The sequence below is a fragment of the Mus musculus genome, chromosome 1 (genome assembly GCF_000001635.26).
Source record: "Mus musculus strain C57BL/6J chromosome 1, GRCm38.p6 C57BL/6J".
Classification (NCBI taxonomy): domain Eukaryota; kingdom Metazoa; phylum Chordata; class Mammalia; order Rodentia; family Muridae; genus Mus; species Mus musculus.
In genome coordinates, this window is record NC_000067.6 from 73,740,034 (window position 1) to 73,753,331 (window position 13,298).

At 42.9% G+C, this 13,298-nt stretch overlaps 2 long non-coding RNA genes across 2 annotated transcripts in view; both read right to left on the bottom strand.

Moving 5' to 3' along the window:
- The window catches only part of 6030407O03Rik (RIKEN cDNA 6030407O03 gene), a 246,086-nt gene that overhangs the window by 121,653 nt on the left and 111,135 nt on the right, over nt 1–13,298 (bottom strand). The gene's annotated exons all lie outside the window — the stretch shown is intronic.
- Gm29183 overlaps nt 10,192–13,298 on the bottom strand; it is a 76,857-nt gene continuing 73,750 nt past the window's right edge. Inside the window, exon 6 of the long non-coding RNA XR_001778996.1 lies at nt 10,192–10,377. This is a non-coding gene — a long non-coding RNA (predicted gene 29183). The remainder of the gene's footprint in view (nt 10,378–13,298) is intronic.

Consider the following 13,298-nt stretch of genomic DNA (forward strand, 5'->3'; position numbering starts at 1 on the left):
ATTTGAATTTATATTATTGGAACTGCCATTTCATGGTTGCAGGACTGAAAAGAGAAAGTTTGAGCATGTCATACTGGGGAGCTTGATGTTATGTGCTATCCTATGCTAAGATTGATGCAACAGTATTTCCTAGGAGGACCTGTTGGGGAGAGAGACTAGAAGCAGGAGCTTCTGCCCATTGGGAGAAAGAATTGGGCTAGTCCTCCCGAGGTTGGACTTTCTGTCACTGTGGCAAATACCCAAGAGAAATAACTCAAAACAAGATGGCTTTCTTTGGGCATAGAGCTTCAGAGTTTCCGATTGGTGTCCCCTACCCCTGTAGCTTTGGATCTGAAGTGAAGAAGTGCATCCCGGCAGTAGAAGAAGTTGACAGACATGGCTAGTCACCTCACAGCAGCCAGGAAACAAAGGAGGGAGGATGGGGCCACACCTGTGTATGAGTTTCTTCTGAGATTAAAATTTTCCCAATTTGAAAGGAATCTCATTAATATGCAAGATATTTACAAGGAAGTAAAACAGCAGGATATTCTAAGGGACAATAACGCATTCCATCTCCAGTGAAACTCAGCAAAACAAAAAGTAAACAATTAAAAGTAGCTTCAGGAAGTCCCTAAAAGTGACCAGATTTACTAGGTCCCACGCTCCTGGAGCATATATAGCCTGTAGGGGCTGCTGAGAGATATTCTTAAATAAGCCAAGCTATGAAGGAGACTCTTAAGACAAATTGAGCTGCCTAGAAGACTCTTATACCAACCATGCAGCTTAGAAGCAGAGATCAGCCAGGCTGCCAGGAAGAGGTTCAGACCAGCTGATCTATCTGCAAAGGACATTCTCTAACTGTTAAGGTATTTACAGATTGTACGGTGTGGGCCAGTCTTCTAGTCTTCATAAGCTGTTAGTCATGTTGGGGTAGGCTTTGCTGATATAGCTGTTTTTAAGTTATTTGTGCACCTGTAAGTAACTCTTCTCCCAAATTCCTAGAAATAACCCCAGTAAAACTCATAAATTCACACAGTTGGATGTTGGTGGTATCCATACTTTGGTTAGCCTCTGGATCCCTACCTAGAGTGAGTTGATATTTGTTTATATCCCCCCAAGAACAGTATCACACAACAGCTAGAGAGAAGATAAAGTGTTCAAAGATACATATACCAAGATAACTACTTCCTTAAACTAGCCCTATTCCTTAAGTTTCCACTATGTCTCAAAACAGTGCAACCACATGAGGACAAAGTCTTCAACACATGGTCTTATAGGGAATATTTCAAATTTGAGCTATAATGCTGTCTAATGCTTAGATTCTCTATAGAATCCTACCTAATCTTAGGACTTTATCACACCTTCTTCACACAGAGATGAAATGGATTTAAATGACCAAGTTGTATTATCACATTTAATGTTACTATAACAAAACACCTGAAGCTGGGTCCTTTATGAAGGAAAAAATTTTAGCCCACAGTTAGGAAGAATCCCAAACATAACTCAGCTATATCAAAGGTCTCATGGTAGATGGTATCATGATAGATAGATCAACCTTCTCTGAAATAGTAAAAATCCCAGGAGAACTATCTTAACCACTTCTAGACAATACCCCCAAATGACTCTCCACCTCTTAAAGGTCACAGAATCTCTCACCACCACCATATTTAAGATCACTCTTCCAACACATAATCCTTTAGGGGACAAACTCAAGCCACATTCAAACAAGGTAAGCTGTCTCATCCAAGTTTCCATACCTACTCATTAGAATTAATTTGAATATTTGTCTGTAAATCATTAGAATTAATTTAAGTATTTGTCTGTAAACTAATAGCTTCCACCCTCCTCTCCTTAAAACCCTAATGTCTGCTTTTCAGAGCTTCCAAACATCATGACATCAAAGGCTTATTATAGCCAATATGACTACAAGTTAGGGGCATGTTCCTCAAATTGTGTTTCAGGGAATATTGGCCATAGGCAATGCCACGTTATCTCCCTACTGTCCATGAAAAAACAAAAACAAAACTGTAGTAGTCAAGTAAGATTGGAAATCCCTTATATCATACAGGTACTCCTTGGGAGAACTTTTATGCACAAGTAAAATATTTCATAACGCCTTAAAAAAAAGTGTTAAACTTTGTTTAGCACAATATATTTAAATAGCATCCATGAGCAACTCTATGCACAAACCTCTGCAGAAAACATAGGGAAACGCTGCCTTGGAAAATAATGGCTCTCAGTCTCCTTTGTTGTCCTATAATTCCTGGAAGGAATAATAATAGCCTCTATTCATTCAACTCCAAAGTTTTCTCCAAATGCCTTTACAAATATCATCTCATCTTATAATATTTGAAGTTCCAGACCAACAGTATTCTTCAAATTCCTTCTTTTCCTTTCTTTGAAGTAGAATCCCAAAAGATACCAATTAGGTAGCTCTATCTCAGAAAGTTAATACCCACCTCTACCTTATTTTTTTTTTTTCCAGATCAAAAGGGTGAAGTTTTCTACTGCTTAAAGCCTGTGCTCCTGGCAGATTTTTATCAATTCGAGGAACTTCTTAAAATGCATTTTGTAAATGTCAAAGATTAACACTTCTCAGCTCCCTTAAGAGATTTACCTCCCAGACATTTATTCCGATACAAACTACTTTCTGTTAAGTATTACTTTACAAGGAACACAATCACCAGTAAAATATTTTAAAAGAAAATGAGGGGTTTCTCCTATGGAGCACTTTAATGGATCAAAGACTTCCTTTCCTAAAAAAAGAAAAAAGAAAGAAAGAAAAAATACCTGCATTTAAAAACAGTAAAACAGGGTGCCAAGTTGATTCTGAAGGACCATACCTTGTTAGGTTTCAGCTGTAAGAGGACTGTCTGGGAAAGGAAAAGATGTTACTTTCCTCACTCAAATGAACTCATCCCTGCAGCTGCCACTTCTGTGAGTCTAAATTTTATCTACTCATCCCTCCCCACTTCTCTCCTGAACTCCCTGTACGGACATTCACATTTGAGCTGGTGTGACTCTTGGCTCTTCGCTAAGTCATCAGTTAGTGAGTCATAAGCTACCTTTATCTTGGGTTTTCATCATTATTTATAAAATAACAAATTGATAAGAGGTGGATACTGTGAGGCTAAAACTGAAACAAATGCAAAGCACCTCCTACGCTGCCCAACACACCACGGCAGGTAGCCAGTAGGTAGCCAGTAGGCAGAAGCACACAGACCTGCATATGTGCCTTAGCAAGCTGTAGTCAACAGAGATAACCATTAGCTATTTTCATGCCTTGTGATTTCAACTCACTCTGGGGAAGTGGAAGAAGGTTTGTCTTTGGTCCCTGAACCATTTTTAACTCAACACACAAGAATCACAGTCATCCTACAATGACAGTTGTGTGGGGCACCAGGGCAGGCTGCCTACCCTCAGCAAGGGAGACCTGAAGAGTCCTTGTTATTTCTCCACAGCTGTGGTCACAAACCTTGCATGAGAGTGTGTACCATCAGAATATCAGTAGACCCAGAAGGGAGCCAAAGCAAGCATATGCTCAGTCAAGACACTATTTGGTAGAAGGTATCAAAAAATATCCTTACCTCCAAACCCAGAGAGGTCATATCTACAAATGGTCACAATCACTGGATCCCAAAAGAAGCCAAATGACACCAGTTCAGCTCCCTTCTTCCTGTTAGCTGCCCATGATACATCTCCTCAAGAGAATGGAGACATTTTGGTCTCAAATAGTGACTATATACACACTATGTTGGCAAGGGGGGTGGTGGCAATGGAGGTGACCTTAACCCCCTTCTGCAACTGCCATGGAGGAGTACACAAAACCCTCTACTCCCTCTCCCAGAAGCTGGTGGCAATGTAGGCTGCACCAGTCATGCAAGGAATATCTGCATCTACTGAGCACCTCCAGCCTCTACCCTGTAACTCGCCTACTATCTCTGTGTCCCTTGGGAATCTTCCCTAGATGGCCTGAGGTGTCACCTGCAGCTAGAATGTCAGTAGGCTTGTCTGGCCCAACATACTTTGCACGGTCACTGTATCTGGAAACCTCAAGCCTGGGCAGAAAGCTGAACAGCCTGGCCTTGCAGACAAGGACAAAGGGTCTGCAGAGCCTGAGCATTCCAGTCTCCCACGTTCAGTGGAAGGCGGGGAAGAAAGGTCATTAATGCAGACGGTTTATGTTTTCCCAAGCCAGCATTCCTCACAAACAGCTGTGTTTATACAAAGCTAGAAGAAAAGGAGGGAGGGAGGGGGAGGAGAGAGAGAGAGAGAGAGAGAGAGAGAGAGAGAGAGAGAGAGAGAGAGAAGAGAAAGGACTGAGGATGTCCTGAGGATGACATCATTCTGTGTTGTCTGCCTTGGCTGGCTGGCTCCCACGGGAGAGAGAGGGCTGCAGCAGGCTGGTGAGTGGGGTTGGTACCAGGTAAGTATAAGCAACTTGGCAGTACCTGCACACAATTAGGAACAGCATTTCCCTGCTCTCCCCTCTATCCACCCCACCCCCAGCTTCCTAATATATTTATGCAGAAAACTCTTTTTCCTTGTACCAGCACCCACCCTCAGAAGAAGGTTAGATTCAGGACTCAGGTTCACTCTTTCTAATCTCTTCAGCAACTCCCCAACCCCAGAAGAAAAGCCTGACAGGAGGCAGGGTCATTAAAGTGAATTAAAATGCATCCAAGGGGAGATTAACCCCAAGCCATCCCCATAGCAAACAAAGGCCTCTTTCACACAGACTCCAGCTCTGTAAGCAGAGATTAGGGAACAAATTCTCAGAGCCTAGAGGTAGGAGACAGGCTAGCACTTAACCTCCCTGGCTAGACCTCAAGAACTCAACTTCTGCCTGAGTCAGAAGCTTCCGTCTGCAAGTGGAAGGGGGCTTCAGAGCAGGACCTGGACCCCTGCCTGAAATACTTCATTGAGAGCCAGGTGTGTCCTTAACACAATACAGATGTAATGAAATGTGACCCTTTCCTAGATTCCTGCAGGGTCTAAGGTAGGGGGTCCTCCACAGCCCCTCTCAACCTTCTCTGCAACCCTTTTATTGAGCACCGGCTTTGTGTCGGGCTGAGCCATGACAAAGACTTGACCAGGATAGGCATCTTGCTGTGGAGGATCAAATTGAGGAAGGCAGGTTGGCTGTGAGTAAAGTTCACTACAACACAGACCGAAAGATGTGGGAAGTCTAGTAAAGATAGTACAGATGACCCTTCATCTGGAAGGCTCAAAAGAACATCAGAGGAAACAGTGACCCACAAACAGTCTTAAAAGAGTAGATGTTCAACCTGGTAAAGTTAGGATGGTGATGGAGACAGAGAAAAGGGAAGACATTCCAAGCATAGGGTGTAGAATGACCAAAGGCATCAAAGATTGAAAGAGCACATTGACTTTCCCAAGAGGAGCAAAGCATCTCAGTAGGGATGTTGCAAAAGATAATGGGACTATGTGCTGGTGGGAGGGGCTATGTGCTGGTGGGAGGGGTTATGTGCTGGTGGGAGGGGCTATGTGCTGGTGGGAGGAGCTAGAAGAATGCACTTCAGTGCTGTGGGTGGATTTCAAGCAAGGCCCACTGCATAGTCAGATGTGCACTATAGGCCGGTTGTACTAGGAAGTACACGAGGCTAAAGGCACAGAGACCAGTCCAAAAGCAAGCTTTAGAACCCAAATAAGAGTCTGTAAGGGTTGGGTGTGAAGTAGTGGCAATACAGGAGATATTTCTTCATGTGGCATATTAAAGAAAGAAAAAATGGAGTCAACTGTCCTTACTTGGATTTGATGCAGGAGGGAAGGTGGCTCTAAGGCTTAGGGGCTGGAGAGATGTCATCCCAGTTCCCTAAGCAGGAATTTTAAGGAAAGGAAGCTGTTGAGAAGATGTCTGTCACCTCTCAAGTATTTTCTCAGGTCTTTTACTAGTATTTCTCATATCTGTCATGACTTCACCTGCCGGTTCTGTGCGGCTCCCACCAGCTTGGACCAAATGCTTTCTGGTTTAACTTTCTGCCTGAATGTTAACTGCTAGCCCCATCCCTGCACAGGGCTCCTCTGGTTGGGATGGTTGGTGTGCCTAAAAAGTCTAGTAGACCAGAGGGTCTCAGCCCGTGGGTCATGACCCTCTTTGGGGTTGCATTTCCTATATCCAGCATACCAGGTATTTACATTATAATTCATAGCAGTAGCAAAATTATAGGTATGAAGTAGTCATGAAATAATCATATGGTTAGGGTCATCACAGCCTGAGGAACTGTTTCAAAGGGTCTCAGCATTAGAAAGTTTGAGAGGCGGTGAAGTAGACTCTCGGGTACACAACCCAGATGATGAACGTCCACCTGGTAAAAGACTCCCTGTCTTTGTAAAGCACAAATCTAGGCCACTCACTAGCCCATGGCCATTTTGCAGTACTCTTTGTTGGGGCCCCCACCTTGCTAGTTTTCTGTTCCTTTTTCTAAGTTCCTCCTTAGGATCATTTTCCAAAATAAGTCATTCAACACATATGACAGTTGATTTTATGTGCCAGCTTGGCAGCCTTGGTGCCCCAATGTATGTTCAAATACTGTTCTGGGTGTGTTCTGTGAGGGTGTTTTCAGAAACATGTGAGTAGACACTGAGTAGCACAGATTGCTCTTATCATATTGATGGGTCTCATTGAGTCAACAGGAAAGCCAACTAAGTGAAAAGATTTGCCTCCCACCCACCAACAAAGGGGATTCTGAAGCAAGCAACATTCAGACTTGGGACTACAGCATCAGCTCCCCAGCCCTCACCAAACTGTTTTTTTTTTAAGATTTATTTATTATTATAATTAAGTACACTGTAGCTGTCTTCAGACCCACCAGTAGAAGGTGTCAGATCTCATTACAGGTGGTTGTGAACCACCATGTGGTTGCTGGGATTTGAATTCAGGACCTTCGGAAGAGCAGTCAGTGCTCTTACCCGCTGAACCATCTCACCAGCCCCCAAACTGGTTTTTTTTTAAAGATTATAATATAATTACATTTCCCCCTTTCCTTTCCACCCTCCAAAATCTTCCATATACCTTCCCCTATTCTCCTTTAAATTTGTGGCTTCTTCATTCATTAACTGTTATTGTATGCATATATGCATATGAATATACATATATATTCCTAAGTAGACCCTGCTTAGACTATAATGTTACTTGTATGTATGTTTTCAGGGATGATCATTTAGCACTGAAAACTGACTGGTGTGCTCTTCCCTGTGCGAGAGGGACCGCCTTTCCAGCTCCCAGCTTTCCTCTGTTTCTTACAGTTCTTTTCCTAAGACTGAAGCCTCCTCCATTCACTTTGCCATGTTCCCTGGCATCATGCTTGTTCCACTCATGTTTGGGAAGTCATGTTGGTGAGATATTATGAGTGTAGCTTCTGATGCCTCTAGGAGACATGATCTCACAGCAAACTCCCTGATCCTCTGGCTCTTACAATTTCTCTTCCCCCTCTTCAGCAGTGTCTCCTGAGCCTTAGGTGCAGGAGTGTTTTGTAGATATATTCACTGTGACTGAGATCTACAATTCTGCATTTTGATTGCTCAGCAACCTTTATATATCTACACACACACACACTACATCTTTGTTGGGGACTAAAAAGGGGCCCTGGGGGAAGAGGGGGAAGGGGAGACCCACACCCCGCCAGAGTTTTACCTATTCTCTGGTCTGTCAGGCATGAGAGGACTGCTATCTACCTTCCACTCATCCCTGGGTGGGCATCTAAGCCTCTGACCCACTCTTTGGGGGGTGGCAAAGAGCAGTCCTACCTGGGATTCCCAGAGCTACTTTGCTAAAGCCACCGAGGTTATGGGAGAGGGGGAATGAGGGAAGAGGTTCCCAGCCTTGATAATCAGAGACTGTCTATGGTTTTAGAGCTTTATTATAAAAAGGCAGGGAGAAAGGGAGAAGGGGGGGGAAGGTTAGAGAGAAAGAAAGTAAGAGGGAGAGAAAGAGAGAGAGGAAATGTTAGAGAGAAAAAGAGTAAGAGGGAGAGAGGAGAGGAGAGGAGAGGAGAGGAGAGGAGAGGAGAGGAGAGGAGAGGAGAGGAGAGGAGAGGAGAGGAGAGGAGAGGAGAGGAGAGGAGAGGAGAGGAGAGGAAGGGAGGGGAGGGGAGGGGAGAGGAGGGAAGGGGAGGGGAGGAGAAGACAAAGAGAGGGGGGAGGGTGAGTATGAGGGGTAAGAGGGAGACAAGTAAGAAAGTGAGAAGTAAGAGAGCAAGGTGGGGGCTTAACAGCCCCTTTTTATAGTCTTTACTGTTGCTAGGTAACTGGGGAGGAGTTTAGCTGAAGGTCAGAAGCTTGGGCCATTGCCTAAGTGACTTCTAGCCATGCTTCTCTTGTGGGGGCTGTGTAGGGCGGTAACTTAGGCAGGAGCCAGAGTTCCAGAGGCATGAGGGAACGCCTACCATGTCATGAAGGTGAATTATCACCCTTTCCAGGGTTCAGACCTCAGCTCAACTGGAGACCAGCCTGTAGCCCAATGTCCCACACATCTTCTCTGGAGAACTCTCACTAGTACAACATACAAGTCTTTGTGTTGAACTCTGCATTCTGGACAACTCTGCTAAGGATCAGATGAAAGATGTTGAACTTGAAAAGAAATAAGACACACTGTGATGATTATTAACTGTGGCAACCACAATCATGTGCAAAATAGGCCTCTAGGTGTGCCTACAGAGGATTTGAACTGCATTAACTAAAGTGGATACATCTACCTTTGTGGAGGGGGGCTTGTTTGGTTGGTTGCTTGCTTGCTTGGTTTGTTGGTTGGTTGGTTGGTTTGAGACTGAGTCTTACTAGATAGCCCTGGCTGGCTTGAAACTCACTTTGTAGATCATACTGGCCTTGAATTCCCAGAGCTCCACCTGAGTGCTGAGATCACAGGTTTCCATGGTCTTGCCTTCTTTGCCTTCACTGTCACATGCCTAGAAAGATTTCAGACCTGGTTGCAAAGGTCAAAACTCAGAGGAATAAAAGGTGGGCAGAAAGTTAGACCTGTGAATATTTAATTAAAATTTCCCTAGCCTACTATTTTGAAAAACCAAAATGGAAAAGCTATGTGTCTTTGATATTTTACTTAGCTACTTCAACAGCCCTGGGGATAGCAGGGAGAGGAAACTCTTTTCCCATTTCATCCTGGAGGAATCTTAACTTACTTTCATCTTCTAATTACTTGTGCTTGTTTCAACATCTGTGCACATTCTGCAGCCTCCGACAGTTTTATGTGGCTTATACAGTACAAAGCACAGAGGACTCGAATTCCTAGGTCCACAGTTTCACTGGTAATGTTCAGAGGGGCAGAAGTTATTCTTTATAGGCTCATGGCTCATCTACATGGCCAGACCTGCAATGTGTCCAGGATCAGGCCAAGCATCCCATAGGCCTCTGACCTCACTTCCCTATGAAGCTCAGCCCGCCTCACATGGCTTTTTCCTGGTTTCCCTCACCACATCTATTAATGCGCATACACACATTTACCTTTGCTCTTGGTCATTATCTGGCTCTGCTCTTCTGCAAGATCCTCGAAAGATGGCCATGGCGCCTCTGGACCTCTGCCTTCCAGCCCAATCTGAAGCATGCCATAATTGCTCACTAAATTCTGTTGAATATCAGCTCAGAAAGCAGCTGGACCAAAAATGTGCAGCATATTAAACCTTATGACAGAATTAACTATCCTCCCGTCTCAGCTGGTCTCTCATTGAAGACTGAGAAGAACAAAAATGGGCTGAACAAGCATCTGAGTTATGAGGGCCACGAAGCCCTGGAACAAGCTGAAATCAGAGAAAACCCACTAAAGCATGATGACCCCAAGAGCCAGGAAGCAGAGTTCAAACAGCAGCCAGTTGGGAGTCTGGGTGGGTTGTTGATTTTTGAATCAAAGGATAACCTTGCATAGCCATTGTATTGGCTGAGCCTAGGATCTCCTATGAGGAAATCACACCTGTTTGTTGTTTTTAAATATGTTGGCAGAACTTCATCATTTAAAGAGAAAATTAAGTAGCATTTTATAACAAAATATGAACATAGAAAGGGGACTGTTTGAGAAGATGAATACAATCAGTGGGGGAGAAAAGGAGACCATAGAGGGTAACCAGTGGATGACTGTCAACAGGTTCCTGACAGACAACCATGGACACTCCACAATGATCCCGTTATCAGCATCATGAATATATGGCACTAGAAAGCAGCACTTTGTTCACCTGAAACGTTTCTAAAATTAGAATATGTATTTACTTGATATTTATCTAAAGGATGAGACAATTAAAATATAACATTCGTATCTGTAGATAAAAGTTGACATCTTCTTGCCAAACTTAGCTACAGCCTCTAGATCCATGTAGGTAAATGGTGACTGGCTATTCTTCAGGTCAACAGGGCTGATTTCCAAGTAGATACCTAAGGAAGATTATTTGGAAGAGAGAGAATGGTTAGTTGGTTAACATCCATTTCTCCCTCCATTCCTTCTTCATGATGAGGGAGACTCCATTTTCTTGAATCCTTCACAGTTGGATGTGGTCATGTTACTGCTTTCTAATCAGCAACATGGCAAATGGATGGATGTGTGCTGTACCCAAAGGACCTCTGACATACAAAACTTTCATGCCCCTTGTCCTTCTACAGATAACAGTACAGAGAAACACAGAGAATGTGGAAATCAAAATCAAAATGATGGAGCCACAGGGTGGCTGGGTCTCCACATTTAAGCATTTAGTCATACAAATTCTAGACTTTATTATGTTATTGCATATGATTTTTTTATAGTGATAGATACCACCCTAGTAACCTGGCAATACATCTCAATCTCTTTGGAGTTTACCAACACATTATATTTGCATAGTTTATATAATTTCAGGAGGTAAAAATGTCTCCTGGCAACTTGATGAGGACATACTTTTTCATGAAACATATCCACAGAACTATATGCCTTCAAATAGCTTCTCAAGCTACAACCCTTTACTGTTGGATAATTTTCTGATTTTCCTGAGGGAAGTTGTATCAGTCTTTATTAAAAGAAAACAAACCCTTTCTATCTTAGAGATAAAATGCATGAAATGAACATCTAATAACACCCCTGCTATTTCCAACATCAGGGTTGAATATTTAGGGAATAAGGGCTTTTTTAGAGAGCTTCAGTTCTAAGATTGTAGCTGTAATAACAACAGAATATAATATAATATAATATAATATAATATAATATAATATAATATAATAATAAAACTGTGATGTAATAATAGTCATACTAAAATATAGGCCCAAATTGTATGTTGTATGTCAAAAATTTTTTCAGAGTTGTATGGAAGTTTCTTCAAAGAAAAACTTGAAATGAAAGCAGTGTTTGTGTTTTATATTTATAATCCAATGACCAAAAAATGTACTTGGAAAGGTCTCAAATTTATTAACCAGAACAAAGTCACAAAGACTGATTTTTGGTTTTGTTTTGTTTTGTTTTTTTTCCTATGACTTTCTCTTAGAAACTGCGATCAAGAGCTAGGGATGGTCACCATGATACCTGCACAGTTAAAACATTAAATAAGATTATATGTGCAATCATAGGTTAGAAACTCACCCAAGACAAAAGAAAACCCAGCCCTGCCTGGACTGGGTTCTAGAACTGTTTCTGTAGGAGAGAACTGAGTGCCCATCCAAAAGAGGGCAGGGAGAGGAGAAAAAGGAAAGCAACCGTGATATGTATCCAAGTGTATCAGGTCCCAAATGGATGCACTGAACACAGGGTTCACCTCTGAGGACAGTGCTATATCATCCATCCTCAGAGAGCTTAGAGCCACCATGGAGCATCCTGGTTACTACATGCTAAACCTTAAGCCTTGGAGCCTTGAAGGGAGATGTTGCCCCACAGGGTAAAAAAAAAAAAAAAAAAAAAAAAAAAAAAGTGATACAGACAGAGTGAAGTAAGGCATGCCTGAGTTCAAGTCCAATGTTTTTCATGTTTCATGAAAAGTCCAATGTTTTTCGAGTTTCATAAGCCCACTCAGCATGGGCTTATGGTATTAGCCAATTGAAGGGGCCAATTGAAATGAATGAGAAATGAGGTCCATATCTGTTCCCACTCTAAAACCTGACATCCAGACACAAGCTACTTATTCTGGCTTAGTCTCTCTACTCCATGGTCTTAAAGTACTGGATTAAGCTCTCCATTTCTAGAAAGGAGGGGACACCCTGTCCCTGCAGACCAGAGCTTCAGAAGCTACTCTGTGTCCTACCCAAGTCACATGGTAGAAGGGCAGAAGTCACTTTTTCTTTTGTTTTTCTTTTTCAAAACATTCAAGAAGCTTAAGGAAACAATCTTTGTGAGACCCTGTGAAGATGTAATTCTAGATGGCCTCCCAGCTGGACCAGGCCTGCCAGGGCAAAGCTGGAAATCTCAAAGAGAAAGAAGGCTTCTACACAACGGACATGTGGGTCTCTGGGAGTAGATGATCTAAGGTTGAACCAAAATAAACTCACCATAGCCTAAATATTAGGACAGGCAAAACCCACTCCCAGAACACCAGGCCCTCCGATCTCATGGCCAGACTGGAGATGGCTCCCAGATGGAAAAAAAAAAACAAAAAACAAAAAAAAACAGCATCACATGACCTATGGCCATCCCTCTTGATGTGGGGTGTGGCTCAGGGTGTAGCTCTGGTAAAAATGTCAGAAGACAATGTGAAGTTGCTGGCAGTTGGCCTTCTCATTGGCCAATCACTCCCAAGTTAGGAATAGAGGTAAACTAGTGCATTCTCCTTTATAGGGATAATCTAGTTCTGTCTCTCAAGGCAATCATTACTCTGTGCTCAGTTTATTCTCTCTCCAGATTCCTCCTTTTGACCTCAGTCATTTGCTAAGGCTTGGATGATAACCACTGCCATCCCCTCAGTGTCTAAGAGCACCGCTCATCTCAGCCTGCAAGAGCAGAAGCTGGGCTTTGCTATGGTCTCAGGCATACGTTCAATGACGTGGTCCACTCTGCAACTGCAGCATCCAATTCTAACTAGCTGGTTCATGGAGGATCTGGCATTCCCCAGAAACAGCCTGAAAAGGTAAGCTTTGGATGGTGAGATTCAAAAGATGGGAAGTCACTAGAATAGAAAATCTTCCTCCTTTGTCTTCCAAGGAATTGTTCGACTATTCTTTACCTTCCCTCCAAAGTTAATCCATGGAACCACACAACTTGATGTGTCTTCTTATAAACTGTGATGCATTTGATAGCATGCCACCTGCATTTTTCAACTCTTTTTTTTTTTTCTGCCTTGGGTTGATACACTTCACTCTTCCCACCCTAGAGCTGACTTTCAGATGTTAGTGTGTTTTCTTGA